Here is a 19,624-nt window from a genome sequence, read left to right as displayed (position 1 = left end):
TATACTTACATAGGATGAAATCGGTTTCATGACAAAACTTTAAGAAGAAAAAAGGAAAGTCATTATATAAGAATAAAGGGGTCAATTCAGCAATAATAATTTAATTGTACATTTTAAAATATCTAAATATACTTGAATTGTTTGTAACACAAAGGATACATGCTCGAGGGGATAGATGCACAATGTTCCATGATGTGTGCCTATACCAACGTATCTCATGTACCCCATAAACATATACACCTACCATGTACCCGCAAAAGTTAAAATAAAAACAATTGAATCAGAACCAATATGAAAAAACATATCTCATATACCCCATAAATTTATTCACCCACTATTCACCCTATGATGTAACCACAAAAATTAAAAATAAAAAACTTGAATAGGACAAATTTGAAACAACCTGCCTGGAGATTTTGGTATTGTCTGGCTCTTGTTGTGCCAATTGGTTTCATTTTTTCACCTTTCTTAGAAAAAATAAAGTAAAATAATATTTAGAAGAGGACTTCATAAACTAAATTTCTCTATGTCAAAATATATTGTTATTGCCATGTTCCTAAATCCAATTCTCTTCATTTTTTTTTTTTTTTGTTCTTTGTTTTATAAGTGGGAACTGCAGATGGGAAAAAAAGTATTGTATTGCTATATTGGAAAAGCATTTGCATCACAACAACTAAGTTATAAAATAGTCACTAAAACTCTAGTGTTTCCTTATGTGAAATAAAAATGCAAATTATATATAGCATTAGTGAATTCAGAATAAATAAGTGCCTCTTTCTATTCAGAGTTTTTTTTTTTCATTTAAAAAAATAAAATATTATTTTTAGTTACAAGCCAGGATGTGTATTTGACTTGATTAGTAGGCAAGTTAAATATTTTTGCTTCAAATTCTAACTGGAATATTTAAAATGAAGTCTGATAATAAATATGGATCTATTATTAAGTTTGGCTTATAATACCAATGTTCCTAATTCCAGTTATTTTCTCATTTTAAAAAATTATTTGATTGACATGTAATGTAAGTAATAGGTATTTACTAGAAGTCCCATGCTTTAAACAGCCTGACTCCTCATAGGCCTGTTTAATTAAACCAATTAAATATCATAAATATATATCTGTTTAGTTTTGTTGTTTTTAAGTAAATAAATTTATTAAAACTATTAGAAACTAAAATTAAGTGCTATTAACTAGTTACAAAAATAAGATTATTGACAAAATTTATATAGTCATTATTAATATGTGAGCAATTCATGTTTGTTCAAATGTTTGGGATGACATTTGGGCAGATTTTGATCTTTATAAGTGCCAGATTATATTTCTACACTTATTTTCAAAACAATTATAAAAGTTGTCAGTGGCATTAAATCACCAAAAGATGTCCAGCTCATTAGGAAAGTGGTGTTATTCAGAGAGATATCAAAGGTAGGAAGTGGGGCAGGTTTGAAGGGAACATTGTTGGAATAGTGCATCTGGAGTATTTGTGGAACCTACAGATAAAGATATAAAGGGAATAGTTGGAATTTTTGGTTGAGAATTTAGTAAAGATATTGCTGAAAATCAAGGATATGGAAATGTAAGTATTGAGTTCAAACCTAGGAAGTGTACAGAGGGAAAATAACCTGTTTTATTTATCGCTCAGAGTTTTAGTTTTGACAATCCAATATTGTCATAAGTCTATAAACTGCGATTTTCAAGAAAGTTTTATTTTTCAAGTACAATCAGCATTATGAAGTCAATAGAGAATGTTGAGGCATCATGAAAATAACAAGAGTGGAAAGTTCTTACAATACCTAGTTCTAAAAATTTAAGGATTATAGGTGGTCAGATAGTATTAGGGACATGAAATAGATGTACCAGAATAGCACTGTAGTGAGTAGAGAGAGGGAACACTGACAGGAAGGCTGGATGATGCAGAGTGGGGGTCAATCCCAGGAAGCAGAAGGTAGGGTAGAGAAGGATATGAAGAGGTTTAGAGTGGGGAACAAACTAACACCTGCATGGGTTCAGAATACACTCCTGCGGAATTCTAACATTTTTTTTTTAGATGATAAACAATTAAAGAATGGCAATAAGCAATGGGGAAAAATACTCCCTGTTCAATAACTTGCACTGGGATAACTGACTAGCCATATGCAGAAGATTGAAATTGGACCTTTACCTATCATCCATCTAAAGTTAATACACAAAGATTAACTTAAGAAGGATACAAAGCCTAAAAGTGAGACCTCAAACAATAAAAATCCCAGGCAAAAACCCAGGAAATACTCTTCTGGACATCAGCCTTGGTAAGAATCTATGGCTAGATAGTTGCTGGGTTTTTTGTTTGTTTGTTTGTTTTGTAACAAAAACAAAAATTGACAAGTGGGAGCCAGTTAAGCTAAAGATTTTCTGCACAGCAAAATAAACTATCAACAGAGTAAACAGACAACCTACACAATGAGAAAAGATATTCACAACCTATGCATCCAACAAAGATCTAACATCCAGAATACATAAAGAACTTAAATTAAGAAGCAGAAAACAAATAACCCCATTAAAATTGGCAAAGGACAGGAACTTACAGTTCTCAAAAGAAGACATACATATGGTCAACAACCATGTGAAACAGTTCTCTTCATCTTTAATCATCAGAGAAATGCAAATCAAAACCACAATGAGATACCATTTCCTACCAGTCAGAATGACTACTATTAAAAAGTCAAAAATAAGAGATGTGGTGGGGCTACAGAGAAAAAAGAACAGTTATATACTGTTGGTGGGGATGTAAATGAGTACAGCCACTGTGGAAAGCAGTTTGAAGATTTCTCAAAGAACTAAAAACAGAACTACTATTTTACTCAGGAATTCCATTACTGGGTATATACCCAAAGGAAAATAAATATTCTACCAAGAAGGCTTGCATCCATATGTTCATTGCAGTACTATTCACAACAGCAAAAACTTGGCATCAATCTAGGTGCCCATCAACAGTGGATTGGATAAGAAACATGTGGTACATGTACTCCATGGCATACTATTCAGTCACACACACCCACATGAAATTATGTCCTTTGCAACAACATGGATGAAGTTGGAGTCCATTCACCTAAGTGAGCTAATGGAGAAACAGAAAACCAAATACCACATTTTGCCATTCACACATGAAAGTTAAACATTGGGTACACGTGGAAATAAAGATAGGAAAAATAAGATAACTACAGGAGGGGGAAGGAAAAGAGTGGGGCAAGAGTTGAAAAACTACCTATTGGGTTTTATGCTCACTACCTGGGTGTAGGACTCAATCATACTTCAACCTTTAACATCATGCAATATACCTTTGTAGCACTGCTGTACACATACCCCCGATTCTAAAATAAAAATCAAAAAATAAAAAGAAGCCAGTTACTATGGAGATGGGAGGAAAACTAAAGCATAATCTTTATTTTGTAATGAATAGAAAGAAACTTGTAAGCAGAAATGAATTATCAAATGTTGAAGCAGGATCAATAACAATAAAAATTAGATGTTGCTTACAGGATTGAAAACTATGAAAATAGTGTATATTTCATTAAGAGTATTCATGGAGTAGTAAGGTTGAAACAGCTGTGGTGGGAGGAGTGAATACAAGATGAGAAAATAGAAACAGGGGGTTTAGTCTCCTTTTTCATTAGTCTTAAGTGGGAAGATCAGGATAATGAGAAAGCAATGCATGAAAATAGAGAGGAGGAACTGTGTTTACAATATGAGAGACCTGAATGTGTTTATTCGTTGATGAGAGAGGACCAGTGTAGAAGCAGAACATGCATTCTAAACCTGGGGATAATTATAAGTGGGGAGAGAATTATAAGTGTTCCAAATACATTGAACCTTTATTGTATAGAGACATAGCTTTGTAAATTGAATTAAGTGCTAATTTAATTCAGTTAGTCTTTCATTTTGTCCTTTTCTTGACTTTATTTATTTTTAGAACAGAACTTCACAATGTAGAGTACAAAAATCAAGTGATATGTTCATGATGTGAACAATCCTGTAAGAATAAAAGATATAATGTTTCTGGATTTCATAGTGAAGAGTTTATATTTTACTTTTTAAATAATGAAAATGTATTAAAATTTTAAACACAGAAATGAATATTTTTAGGTAAACCTGAGAGAATTTAAAAGGAAAGCGGAAAACATTGGTTTCTACTACCTCATACAAAACTGATTGCAAAAAGTAGAAATATATGAACACCAACAGAAAAATATGAATAAGTCATATGTTAGCCAGATGTCTCAAATTTTAGTTTTGTTTAGTCTTTTTTTTTTTTTTTTTTCTGGATACAGGATATCTTGAAAAATCTCTGGCTACTTTGTAGAACTCAGTGAAGGAATACTGTGCTCTGAAAGGCAGAACAAGTCTGTCTATTTATAATCCTAGAACCCCAGGTTTGAATTGGAGTTTTTGATTGTTCGTCTCTTCCCTTTACCCCAAAGTATGTTTTACCATGATCAGAATTTTAAAAGAGCAGCAGTCTGGCAGATGAGATGGTAATGCTCCCTTTGGACTATAGCCTGACTGTGTTATGTATTCAAGAGATTAGTTTTCCAGGGAAAAGCTAAAAGTTCCATAACTGACTTTCTATCTTAGATATCAAAAACAATGGGATGCCATTAGTAAGGAGATAAGAAGATATGTGGTTGATATGAAAGAAATTCTGTGTGGGTTATCACTGTGGTTTAAGTAATCTATTAGTAAGATACAAGTATTTGTATATAAAATATGCCAGGATTCTCTCTTATAGAATGGTTAGAAGACAGAGTCCATTTAAATCCTTTAGGTCATCTTAAGCCACTCACTTATCTCATGGCATGACATGACTAAATCCAATTTGTGGTTTAGAAATGAAAAAAAAAATTAAATGGATGGGGATGAAAAAAATACTTGAAACAGTTAAGTAAATGCCAAGAGTATGAACTAGGCAAGGAGAATGAAAATTTAGAATAAATTTAAGACATGTTTCTTGGTTAAAATCCACAAGATTTGGCAATAATTTTGATATGCAAATAAAAAGAAAACTGATCAAAAGTGGAGGATATCTGTAAAAATTTTAGTTCAGAAATTATTCAAAACAAGAAACACTGGACACTATCATGTTTATGAAAGAAAATATAATTTTCTCATTTTAAAAAATATACATTATACTTACTGAATATGCAAAATGTCCATTGGCATTGCAAAGCAAGCAAAGAACTTGCAGGTCTAGAAGACAACAGAGATGAGACCATATCAATAACGGAGAGTAGGAAATCATTATTACATTCATCTATATTTGTATAATATAACAACACATTTGAAATTTACTGGACTTACTGTAAAACACTATGAAAAAGAAATGCAATACCTGACAGTCAGGCACTGGTCCGGCAATATCAGATGAGCCTTTCTTTTTTTTTTTTTTTTTTGAGACAGAGTCTCCTCTGTCACCTGGGCTGGACTGCAGTTGTGTGATTATGGCTCGCTTCAGCCTCAACTTCCTAGGCTCAGGTAATTCCTCCGCCTCTGCCTCTGCCTTCTAAGTAGCTTGGTGCACACCGCAGGTGCAAGCCACCATGCCTGGCTATTTTTTTTTTCTTTCTTTCTTTTTTTTTTTTTTTTGTAAACACCGGTTTCACCATGTTGCTCAGGCTGGTGACCTTTCTATTCTGTAGAACATAAACTGTTTTACAGGACATTCATCAGATAAGATCACTTTGTGACCATGATGAATAGGACAAAAACAAGACAACTTTATAGTTATATCTGAACACAGACCAGATACCATCATTGTCTGAACCACAAAAATGCCCAAATTCCCCTTATCCTGACCAATCTGACTGATTTCTGCTTCTTTAACAATTATAGCTTTAGTCTAGGTCTAGACTTTATTCTTTTTAGATATTTATTAAGGTACCCAATCATAGAATAATTTCTGCTTCCAGAGCAAAGTCCCACCTCCTTAAACCTTTCCCCAAATCACCTAACCTAAATCCAAATCTTATTTAAGTCCTTTCCAGCAACCTCTAACTGAGATGTCTTACAGTTCTTTATGGTGTGCATTCTCCTTTGAAGCAAAACGTATTAAATTCAATTTGTTCAATTGGTGTTCCCGGTGGTCTTTTTGGCTGAAGGGAATTGGGAAAACTGCAAAATCTTCCATGTCCCTCCAACCCCCATCCCTACCACCATCCCACACACAGTAAGAAAAAGCAAAAATTCAGTATTCTGGAGGAACAGAGGTATGAAGAAAAGTTCAAACAAAATTTGGGTTTCGTAACTGGGAAATGGAAATTACAAGATATTTTTAAAAAATTATTCTACTAGTTCTTAACTATTTTTCTTTCTTATGGCTGAGGCTTCAAATATTTATCAAATTTATAATATATAGGTTGTTTAATCCTCAATATGTACTAATATGTAGGTCTTTTAATCCTATGCTGGATCACTATTAAAATCTGTGTTCAGGGTATTTTGTTTCTGGAAATGTGATTAACAGCATTTTTACAATCAAGTTATGGTTATAAATTGTTATAAGCTCTTTCAGTTTTTACTCAATGGCCTAAAGACCTTTGTAATCAGTAAAATCCTCATAGAAAGTCTGACTGGGTTATTCCATCATAATAGAAACAGGATCCTCTCTTCTTTCTGTAGATCTCAGGTTATTCTGCTATGACTCCTAGTTTGCCTTTCTTTGTAGTTTCTCAACTACAAAGAATGTGGCAGCTTAACATTTACATGTGAGAATGATGATGTTCAGCGGCTCTTGCTCTTTCATGTCTGGCTGGTTAGGGGGAGTGTTATGTGGATTGATTTGCACTGGTACTCAGCCAGTCCCTTGTTTCTCATTTGCCCACTGACAGGTTTTATGAAGGACACTAAGCGCACAGTTGCCACTTCCTTTATGAGTTCATTTGTAATGTTGTACCATGTGCCTTTCCCAGTTTGAGCTTGTTTACTGCAGTTTCTTTCTCTGCCAGCAAAGGTGAAGGTTATTTTATGGCTGTGCAGATGATTGCCTCACACTTGGTACTGTCTATAAGGTCCCTTGGTACCTCATATAGCTTCTTGAAATATACTTTCCAGTGGTTTTAGATGTCTTCCTGTGCTGTTAGCACTTTGCCATCTGCTGTCCTGATGCCACTGCAGTCTTTCGGTAAAATTTAATGTTTACAAATCCCTTCGCAGTATTTATATCTACCCCTTGTTTCCAATATTTTTTACTACATTGATTGTTATCTTTTAATCTCTCACACTTGGGTTTTAATTTTTCCCAAGCATTTTTCACCGTTTTAGAAAATTAATCATTTTGTTAAATGCATCATGCTAACATACATAGTTAATGCTTTAGTAGACGATGTTCAAATGTATCACAGATATTTATTAAAATAAAAATGATCATAAATTAAATCTACTGGTGTTAAGAGTTCATGTGTCAAAATTTTATAGTCACCTCATAAGTAAATTCTATGCGTCTAAGATGTCATGGTTTAAAGAAATGTTTTCTTTATCAAATCTGGAATTCATCCCAGGCTTATGACACCAATTTGATGTTTGTTGTTGTTTTTATTTGGAATGATTTTTTATGAGAACATAATATTGAATTTCTCTAGATTTTTATGTGTTTATTACATTATTATTTAAGAAACATAATTTTATACAAATCTTTGAATATGGTTGTCACTTTATTTGCAGTTATTTCTTTCAAACTATAACTACTGACAGCTCCCTGGAATGTATTTAGACATTCCTGCCACTTTCATATAAAGCAATCTATTGCTTTGAAATTGAAAAAAAAAAAAAATTCTGCTTCTGACAAGATGAATTTGTGTGCTAGCCCTCCCAATATTGGAATTACACAAAATAAATATCTTTATGACTTTTATTACCATCAACTTACACATTCTTTTTTTTTTTTTTTTTTTTTTCACTAATAGGAACGAGTTGTAATGGGGAAAATTCAAGGTCATAAATAAAAGTGAAGTAGCGACACATGTTACCAAATATCGTAGAAGTGCTTCAGAGAACCCAAGGGGAATTTTCTAAAATACACTAGAAATTACAGTGATGACAAAACCATATGGCTTAAAGTGATCATACTTTCGCCATAAACTAATTTTATTGTTTAAAAATGTGTTAATTTATAAGAATCATTCTATTTACTTCACACTCTCCCATTTCTCCAAAATGAAGATTTTCTGTTCCTTTTCCTTACGGCAATGGTTACTGGACTATTCTATCTTATTCAAATATGTAAAACAAATAGGAGTTCAGAAATGAGATACACAAGTCATTTTGAGGTGCTATTCTTCGTATTAGTTTGGTTATCCTTTTCAAGGAAGTTAAAACAAAACAAACAAAACAAACAAAACCAGAAATAGCTAGGCATCAAAACAAGGGCTGACAAATTACCGTCTCTTATCTGTCTCCACACACCTACAACTTCAGTTATCGGTGAATAAAAGTTCAAATAATATGCAAATATATTATGTTTTTGTTAAGTTTCATTTTATAATTGCCTTGATTAATATTAGTATCTTTAAATAAAAGAACTAGAAGTATGTATTATCATTTGAAAACTTAAAGTGTAACGAGATCTCTTTAGGTGTCCAGAGCTCTAAGCATTCTCCAACTGAAACAAGCTAATAAACTCAGGATCTCATTCCTCGGTGAATCAAGTAAACGTTTAGGTTCTGATTGTTTTTTCTCATTACTTTTTCTCCCAAACAGTCATATGCTTTTATTAACATTCCAGGGGTTATAAGTATAAAGATAGCAGTTCAAGCATAACTAAACAGTGGCAGTCAAAATAAAGCATCATTGTAGAGTTTTAGATCAAATAATATCAACAATATTGCCAGATAATTAAGCATATGCTGGGAACATAAGCATTGTGTTAATTCTTGAATTTTAGTGAAGGACAGAAATAGCAGTCCTTGTGAAGTGGAAGTTTAAGTGACACAAAGTTTCCATTTAGACGGAAACAAATGACTCTCTGGAGATTTAACAAAATAAGAAAGTAACTTTGTGTGTCTTTCTGATAGGATAATTAAAGTAATTAAAACTACTAGCTAGTAGCAAATATTTTATTGATTCTTTTTATAAGGAATATTTATGATAATTCGTGATTCATGCACCCAAAAAGGTCTCAGGTTTAAGGGATGTTACAGAACAGACTGCAGACTATACCTCTAATTGGTTCCGTAATAGTTAGGAACAAATCACATAGCTTTTAAAATTAAGTCATTTTCTTATTCACTCTTCTTTAAGAGATTAACTGTTTCTGTAACTCTATGTAAAGTACTTCTTTATCCTGTATTGGCAATCATTTCCAAAGCCAAGTGCAAATGTCCATACTTCTACTTAATCTCAAGGGTCTGATGTTCACATTGCCATTCTTCCTGTTCTGTTTGTTCTTCCTCCTGTCCTAACTGTGAGTTTATGTTATTTCTCATACAGCATTTGATCTAGAAACCTGAAAGCTATTTGATGTGTTTTCCCTCCATGTCTATCACAAATAATAATACGTGGTTTTAAAAATTATATCTCCCAACTGCCTAAAAAGACTAACTCTTCTTTGTTTCCATAGTCATTCTCCCTCTTCTGATCACCTCGTTACATTTCTCCCACTACCACAACCAACTTTTGTGACCATCCTGCTCCTTGGATTTGTCCAAACTGCAGATATGGTTATGCCACCCCTGCTGTGGACTGAATGTGTCCACCGAAATTCGTATTTGAAACTTAATGGCCAATGTGACGGAATTAAGAGGTGGGATCTTTAAAAGGTGATTCAATCATCAGGGTGGAGTCTGCATGGATAAGATTGAGACTCTTACAAATGAGCTTGAGGGAGTGGACTTATTTTCTTCTGCTCTTCTACCATGTGAGGGTCCAGCTTTCAATCCTGTTTGCCCTTCCCTCTCTTCTGCCACTTGAGGACAGAGCATTCATTTCTTCTGGAGGATGCAACAAGAAGGCATCATCTTGGAAGCAGAGAATAGCCCTCATCAGACACCGAACTTGCTGGAGCCTTGATCTTGGACTTCGCATTCTCCAGAACTGTAAGCAATAAACTTTTAGTGTTTATAAACTACCCAGTCTCAGGTATTTTGTTATAGGAGCTCAGACTAAGACAGACTACGACAATATACAATGTCTTAGTTTAATACTTTAAAACTTTCATGAATAAACAATAGTAAATAAATGAATACAATTATTTAAATTATGAGATTGTTCATTGTCTCATTGTCTAGTCCTTATCTGTATCTCTGTCTCTCTCCACATTCCCAAGTCGACCTTGTGATTTTCGCATAACTGTGTTATACATAATTGTATACCCAGATGTCCCTCAGTTTCATATATATGTTTACAAAATAACCATTTTATCTTGCTCTTCTCTTTCCTTTTTATTTGACACTTTTCTTATCTATTATTGGTTTAGATATTCCTAGTGGCCTAAAGATGTAATTCTATTGCAAACATCTGAACAACTCAATATATTCTTCACACTCCTTGCTTTAAAGCTTCAGTATTTACACAGTTGGGGCTATATCTATATAGAAATACTTATCAGTAAAGTAAACCTTTTTTCCCTGATGTTTCACCTTAACGGTAAAAGCATCCTCTTGTTGCATTATGCTCTTCATCTTATGTATAAGCATTCTGTTAACTCTGAGCAGCATGCTTCAAGTAGGTTAGTTCAAAGTTGTGAAATGGTTGCACATTTTCAGTAGGTCTAAAAATTAAGTTCCCCATTGAATTGTTTTAAAGCACTATGGCAAACATTAAAGTGTTTAATTCATTATTGAAACACTTTCATTACACCAACAACAGTTTAACATCCTGCAGTGGTAATTCTAAATGAAAAATTAAGTATATATTTGTGTTAGCTTCGGTGGTTTATACATTCGATGATACAATCTTGTTCTACGGGATATTGCTCTTCAGAGAGAGAGGCATATGCTTTCAAGTGATTCGTTTAAATGCATCAAATCAATACAGAATATTTTTAGACTAATTTTGTTTAATTGATTGAAGATTTTTCAGAGCATTTTATTCCCATGGAACTTTAGTATAACTATGTCAGTACAAATCATGAAAAGAATACATGAATACAGTAAATAGTTCCTATTCATTTTAATTTTGAAAGATCTAAACTTCAGGGGAAAAATCCTTAAAACTACAATAAATAATCAATTAAATGTAGGTATACCAGTAATTCTGGAAATGAAATTGTATTCCCATTTTTGTTTTGTGTGTAATAAATTAAAGAAAAAAATAAAGTTTGTTTGTGTCATTTTAATATATGAATTTTTAATGTGTTAGGGTTTTAAAAGTTAGTTTAAATTGAATATTCTCTCTCCTGTATTTATGCTTAAAATATTTCCATGCTTTTTGATTTTTTTTAAATCATGCAGCACATATAAAGCTTAGTTGAAATGGTGAATTAAGAAATATTTTACTTGGACATGTAAAAAGTCCTAAAAGTTATACCTGCTTATATCGATGTAACCTATGCTCATAGTCTGATTGATTGTATATTGATAATAATTGCTTTTTTCGCAGCTCTTTACTTATTAGGTATTTTATATATCTTAATTTAATTAATTTAAATTTGCAGGGAGGGAAATCTTTGTTCTTGAACTGGGCCTAATATAAATGTTGTTCTTTAACATCATCACTTGTCTTGGAGAATAGAATTAAGGATAGTGATAGCCTTGTCCATAGTCTGTTTCTAGCAATGGATTCATAGATTAGACTATGGAATAGTTCAGGAGAACTTTTTAATATTCAACTTGTGATCATCTAAACCTGCAATAGGAAAAGGAGATTAAGTTTGTTTATGAAACATGTGCCATGACAAGCACAAAAATATCAACTTCATATTCCAGTTCTATTTTTTCTTTCTTAGTTTAAAAAGCAGTTTCCCTGACTAAGATCAAGCAACCGAGCCACTACTATTTTGTTCCTACCACTAATAGCTGAGCTGTAATGCTAAATAGACAAGAGAGTGGCCAGTGAAACACATTTCCTGCTTTTAATGCCAGGGACTGATATAGCAAAAATTGAAGACATGTTCCTCTAAGGAACTATTTTGATTATATATATATATATACACATACTATTTTTTTTCCCCCAAGAAATTCATTAAGGCTTCTTTATACCTGTTTAATTTTCCTTGGAACAAGAATTGTTGATTGTGATATAGAGATAACCTATCTAGTAGAGTAGTGGCTATTTATGTGTGCCTATTTTAAGTACAACTTAATTCTGTTCCTTGATCTCACTAGCTACATTTCAAGTAATCACTAGCCACATGTGACTGGTGACTAGCGACACTTCTATTAGTGCCAAAACTTGTAGCAGACAACCTTCTCCAGAGAAAGCATTAACATCTCATCCACTTAGGGAAATTACACCAATTACTTGAGGTATACCCTGTATAGCTATAGGTATAATAATTAGGCCCGTATAGCTACTAATTAGTGTGCTTATGAATCATACATGCCTAAAAATATATTTTGTACTTACAGTTGTTCATTTTTATTTATGATTTTAAATTTCCAGAGCACAAAACACATGCTTACTGTGAAAAACAGGCACACAAAAAATCAAAAGAAATAACGAAGAGTGGAGGAATTTAAAATGTGAAAGATCTCAGTGTCATCAATGAAATCTCCACTCGTCAGAGGAAAGTTTTGCTAAAAGTTTGGCACTAATCATGTCAGACCTTCATTCATTCATCCAGCATGCATCTATCATATTATAAATAATTAAAGATCAAATAATATGTGCATTTTCTCCCATGTAGATTTGTCTGAGAAGTCAAAAAATATTTCAGAAAAGTTTTGACCTTAGAAAATGAATCAGAAAAATCTCAAATTTTATGCTACCATTTTAAAATACTTTTGTCTATGCATCCCAAATAAAAAGACTGAGTGGGTCGGGCGAAGTGGCTCATACCTGTAATCCCAGCACTTTGGGAGGCCAAGGCGGGCAGATCACCTGAGGTCAAGAGTTTGGTACCAGCCTGGCCAACATAGTGAAACCCCGTCTCTACTAAAAATATAACAATCAGCTGGGGGTGGGGGCCCATGCCTGTAATCCCAGCTACTTGGGAGGCTGAGGAAGGAGAACCGCTTGAACCTGGGAGGCAGAGGTTGCAGTGAGTCGACATCACCCCACTGCACTCCAGCCTCGGCGACAAAGCAAGACTTTGTCTTAGCAACAACAACAACCAAAAAACAAAGAACAACAACAACAAAAAAAACCCACCAAAAAACAAAAGACAGAGTGCCCCTACACTGAACACTGATTGACAACGATTCCATAAGCCACTGGCAAAATTCTCCACTTTTTGCCCAGAATATGCAAATTATTGAACCAACTTGTCAAGCTATCAACTCAAAGGTGCACTAGTGAAAGCAAACATATTTTCAAATTATAAAAAACTATCTTATCATTGCCTTATCTATTATTGGGAAAGATATTTATTACTACCATATCCTTAAGCTTTAAACAAGGACAATAGTGAGATAGTAAATTGTGCTTCAGATTGAGAACTACAGATTCTTCATGGAAGAGTTTATCTGTAGGGTATGTTTGGGGTCCGCCTTTTGCCATTCAATAACCATAAGGAAGGATATTATAAAAAATAAATAAATCGTGGGGTGGGGGCTTTCAGGTGAAAGTCTAAAGTAATTTCTTTCAAGCTGTAGTGTTCTTATATTCTCCATCACTTTCTAATTTTTAAATATCATATTTCATATGTAGTTAGAGCCATAGATTATACAGGAAGCTGTTCAAATATCTATGTATGAGGCTATTCATGTAATAAAGAATTACATCTTCATATCTGCTTTCTTACATTTCAAAATTCCATCTCTCAGAAGTATATCCTGAGTCTAATTAAACTGTAAATTTAAAATCCCCAATGAATCAAGAATCTTCCCAACCAAGCTGCAGATTTTATGAGTTTTGAAATGAACATATTTTCAATTAGAGTGGATAATGTGTTTTTTTTTCCTACTAGCAAATAGCCAAAACATATACATTTCTCATTATACATACATGACTCATGGAGAAGAAAGCAAATTTAATGGAACTGATGCCTTTATAATGGCTGTGCAGGTCCCATAGGATGCTCCTGTTGTGTAAGCAAGTGGGTGAATGAGTGACTAGATGAGAATTTTGGGTTCACATAGCACTGCTCAATTTGGGACTGTCGATGTTTATAATTAAATAGAGAAATATCTAAACCCATACACAAAACATTGAAGGGATAATAAAAAACCATTGATGATAAGGGAATGAGGAAATTAGGAAACACTCTTACACTTCTGATGGGAATTTCAAACAGTATTCTTAATTAGACCAAGGGTAAAATAATATAACAAAATGTCAAAATAAATGCTAGAAATACTCTTTAACTCAAAAATATCTCCTCCAGGAATATATTTGATAATATGCTAACACAAGTATAAAAAGAAACTATTGCAATATTTTCTGTAAGAGCAAAATCCCATAAACAACCTGACAACTACCATAGTGCACAATTACTAGAAAATTAAAACCTGGGTGTGTGAAATAGTTTTTAACTAGACCTTCACATCAATATCAACCAATGTGAAAATGCTTTAATACATAAACCAAAGGCTTACATTAACATGCCATATAAGCATTTTAAATGATGTCTATATTGTGCTTATTTTATGAGATCACCAAAATAGGTTACTTTATAAAGAAAAAAAGGTAAAGAATAGCATTTCCATTTTAATTAAACAAATTGGTGCAGATGCATTAAATGTGTATATGTGTAAGATATATATGTATATATTTATATATATATACTGTAAGTTTACTGTAGAAACAACTTCTTAGTTAACTATATAGGTGGGAGGACACTTTGTGGGTAGGACAAATAATATGTTTACTGTTTGATATTTTTATCATGTACATTCATTATTTTATAATGAAATTATTTTGTAATAAAAAACGGATTCCAGAAGAGTCAACTTCCTCATCAGCTTTACTGATGCTCCAGACTGTACAAACTAAGTATCTCATATCATAAGGTATTAGGACATGAGGGCAACTGATAACTTTCTCACTCCATATCCCTCACTTTTCCTCTGTAGCTTAGCACAATGACATTCTACTGAGCATCAGTACATGGGAGTAAGGTGGTTAATAAAAAGATTTGCTTAATGGCCATAGTTCCTGGAAAGTTAAGACCAGATTCTACAGATTTGCATTTAATTATAGTTCCCATTAAAATCACCTGTAGACTATTTTAAAACCAGATATTTGTTGCCCTCATGTTTTGAAACTTGGATTCAGGATGCCTGGGTGAAGCTGGGGTATCTGTATATTGAAGACCCATTGCTAACTCTAACATACAGTCCCAGTTTCTAGAGTGGGTAAAATACAGCGTCAACATTTTTCAGACTATATGCATAAATGTTACTCTTCAACATAATGTTAAATATTACTCTTTAACATAAATGTTACATCAAAAAATGACAAAAGAGTAATTTAAACTCATCTTGTCTAAACACTTAAAAATCCAGAGAGAGAAAGAGATAAATTTGAAGATATGCTGATGTGTAGCAGTGCCAAAGGTTACAATTTTCTGTTTCTCTCTGCTTGCCACTCCTGATTCTGTTCTGGAGGCCACTCTGTTATGCGAGAGAAAAATCCCATTTCCCTAGCCATCAGTCATGCAGATCCCCCGCCATATACTTCCGGGAAGGTAGCACCTTAAATGGTAGCAGGATCTCAGTTAACCACATAATATTCATATCAATGCTTTTAGTATAAAGAGAATTCAGTTTCTGTAATTTCCAAGTTGTACCTCAGAAACAACGCAACTTTTGAAAGTTTTACATTAGCCTTATAATAAATTCAAAGTATTTATAATGAGATTTGCTTCTGGCTGTGAATTGGCCAATGATAGAAGATCATATAACAGTAGAGGGAAGACAGGATGTGGAACATCTTCCAATTTGATGAAGGTACATCACAGATAAAAAGAAAGGCAGACATTTAGTGCGGTCACCTACGGACACTTATTGTCATGGGAAATGGTCCCAAATGGACAGCAGACTCCATCATGGTAGAATTTTTGAAGGAATTCCTCACTAATACAGGGTTAGGAGCATCCTAGATATTCCAGAATTCAGAAGTCTTTCTGCTTAGCAAGAGTATAAAGGCAATTTCTCTGCATTTAAGCAGATGGTTATAAATGAATAAATCTTTTTAAAAAGCAAGTGAGTCGAGAAACAAAGTAAACCATTACAGAAGGGGATAACACTTTGTAGTGCATCAATCATATTGAGCATTTCCAAAAACGCTTAGTATAACAATTTCATCTCATTATGAAATGTTTTCCTCATTTATATATAGACCTCTAGGTCTATCTTGTGCTATGTTGTTTACTTATGGAAAATAATATACAATAAAATGTATTTATTAGAAGGAACTTACTAGTAGTGTCCCAAAGACACTTTAGTTTAGCATTGTAATATTTAATTTAAAATATATTTAATTATAGTGTTATATTTTTGTGATTCTCAATATACCTAATATTTTCACATTTATTATTTAATCCTCAAACGTACCTCATGAACTAAGTATTCTTATTACTTCTGTTTTACAGATGAGTGCAGCTCAAGTAAGTCAGCTAACTTACTCAAAACCATATAATAGCAGCTGGCATAAACATCTTTTTTCCCAGCACAGAATTTCTGCCTCCCATTGGTGATAATGAATAATAGTATTTGATTTTCTGAGAGTCTATGAATAGAATGTAATTTTTATTGCTTATAGAAGCTTTCTGGCCTTGGTACTTCATTCAATCAAAGTTTAATAATGTGACCTCCTTGAGGTATACTGTTAGAAAATAAAATTAATCAGTAGGAGCACAATGGTGCAGATAACATAACTACTGAAACAGCTGGTTCTCCCTTAGGACATGGACTCTACAAAGGGATAATTTTGAACTACAGATTTTTTTTCTAGTGGGAAAATAATTCGTATTATTTTAATAGACCACTGCACAAGATATTTAACTTTAAATATGTCCTTTAAAAGTTAAATTAATGTTAAGATGGTTTTCTAAACTAATACACCAGATGAATCTTCAAGACTGGGAACAGCTGTCTGTTCTTTTACATCACACTTCCAACAGCCATCTCTAAGATGTGCTGGCAAGAAACAGGAAGTTTGTTTCAGCCAGATTTCCACATTTCAGAGTCTTGCTGATGAGAATAGGAAAAAGAGTCTCTCAACAAGTGTGGGCGGGTGATCAAACCACATGTATATCGTACATCACATACTCACACTTCCCTAATTCCAGAGAAGGACTATTTTTATGTCTACTTTTTGTGTTTCAGATAAATATCAACTCTTTCAGAAGCTAGTGCTTCAAGATGGAAACAAGTTTACTAAACAGTGAGTTGTGATTTGAAAATTCAGCAACCACATTAAAAACTTTTCTGAGCTCATCTGGTTTTTAGAACTACAGGCAAATCAGAAAAAAAAAAAACTACATATGTTTTAATGTAAGGGCTTAAACATTTTATGCACATCAAACATATGTTTCAGAATATTTTGTAAGTTCTAAAATGTCTTAGTTCAACAATGAGCTCTAAAAATGATAATCATAATATAAAGATAAAAATGTATCTTGCATATTTAATGTATCTTTTACATTTGATAGAATTACAAATGATTTAATTATATTGTACTTTATCATCAGCTTGTCTACTGTAAAGGTATATTAATATCTTTTCTCAGTTCAAATTTTGATAAATACAATGTTCACAATGTTTTTGCAAACTTAGGAAACATGTGAAGTAGTTTTACCTGTTACGGTTTCCTACAAGCTACCCCTTATCCCTGACAAAATTTGTTTTCTTTATAACCATATGTTGTTTTCGCATGTATTATTTGCTTGACAATGATTTATTTTTAAAATGATGGTTCAAGAAAGAAAAACACATTGCAGTCACAAGTCACGTAACAACAGGGATATATTCTGAGAAATACATGGCGGTTTTGTCACTATGTAAACATCATAGAGTGTACTTAAAAAACTGAGATGGTACAATCTTCTATGTACCTAGACTATATGGTAGACTACTAGGCTGCAAACCTGTACAGCATGTTACTGTACTGAATACTGCAGGCAATTGTAATACCATGGTAAGTACTGTGTATGTAAACATATCTAAACATAGAAAGAGTAAAGTAAAATAAGGATTATAAAATGGTATATAGAATACTTACTATAAATGGAGATTGAAGGATTGGAAATTGCTCTGGCTGAGGCAGTGAGTGAGTGGTGAGTGAAAGTGAAGACCTAGGATTACTGTACACTACTGTGGACTTAATATACACTATGCACTTAGGCTGCACTAAATTTAATACTGGCATATCTTGTTTCATTGTGCTTCACTTACTGTGCTTCGCAGATGTGTCTTTTAACAAATTAAAGGTTGTAGGCATCCCTTCATCGAACAAGTCTATCACTGCCATTTTTCCAACAGCACGCACTCACTTCATGTCTTCATGTCATGTGTCACTTTCTGCCACATTTTGGTAATACTCATAACATTTCAAATATTTTCATTGTTTTTAAACGTGTAATGGTGTCTGTGTTTAGTGATCTTTGATGTTACTATTGTAATTGTTTTGGGACACCACAACCTCTGCTCATAAAAGACAGTGAACTCAACTGATAAATGTGTATGTATTCTGACTGTTCCACCAACAGCCTGTTCCCTCTTCTCTCTCCCTGTCCTCAGGCCACCCTATTCCAAGAAACACAACCATCTTGGATTTAGGCCAATTAATAACCCTACAATGGCCCTTTAAGTTTTCAAGTGAAAGGAAGAGTCACACATCTCCTACTTAAAATCAAAACCTAAAAATGATTAAGCTTAGTGAGGAAGGCTCAACGAAAACTCAGATAAGCTGAAAGCTATTACTCTTGTGCCAGTCAGTTAGCTTGGAAAGTTCTTGAAGAAAATTAAAAATTCTATTCCAATGAACACACAAATGATAAGACAGTCATCAGCATTATTGCTGAGATGAAGAAAGTTTTAGTGGTCTGGATACAGCAAACCAGCCACAACATTCCCTTAAGACAGAGCCTAATCCTGAACAAGGCCCTAACTCTCTGTGATTTTTTAAGACTTTAGAGGAGTGAGAAAGATGCAGAGGAAAAATTTGAAGCTAGTAGAGCTTAGACCATGAGGTCAAAGGAAATAAGCTGTTTCCATAACATAAATGTGGCAAGTGAAACAGCAAGTTCTGATATAGAAGCTGCAGCAAATTATTTAGAAGATCTAGCTAAGATCGTTGACGAAAGTGGCTGCACTAAACAACCTATTTTCAATGTAGACAAAACAGACTTCTACTGGGGAAAGGTGGAATCTATAATTTCTTTCTTTCTTTCTTTCTTTCTTTCTTTCTTTCTTTCTTTCGTTTATTTATTTATTTATTTTTGAGATGGAGTCTTGCTTTGTTGTCCAGGCTGGATTGCAATGGTATGATCTTGGCTCACTACAACCTCTGCCTCCTGGATTCAAGTGATTCTCCTGCCTCAGCCTCCTGAGTAGCTGGG

The sequence above is a fragment of the Trachypithecus francoisi genome, unplaced genomic scaffold, assembly GCF_009764315.1.
Source record: "Trachypithecus francoisi isolate TF-2019V2 unplaced genomic scaffold, Tfra_2.0 Lachesis_group13, whole genome shotgun sequence".
Taxonomy (NCBI): Eukaryota; Metazoa; Chordata; class Mammalia; order Primates; family Cercopithecidae; genus Trachypithecus; species Trachypithecus francoisi.
Note: the sequence above shows the minus strand (reverse complement) of the source record.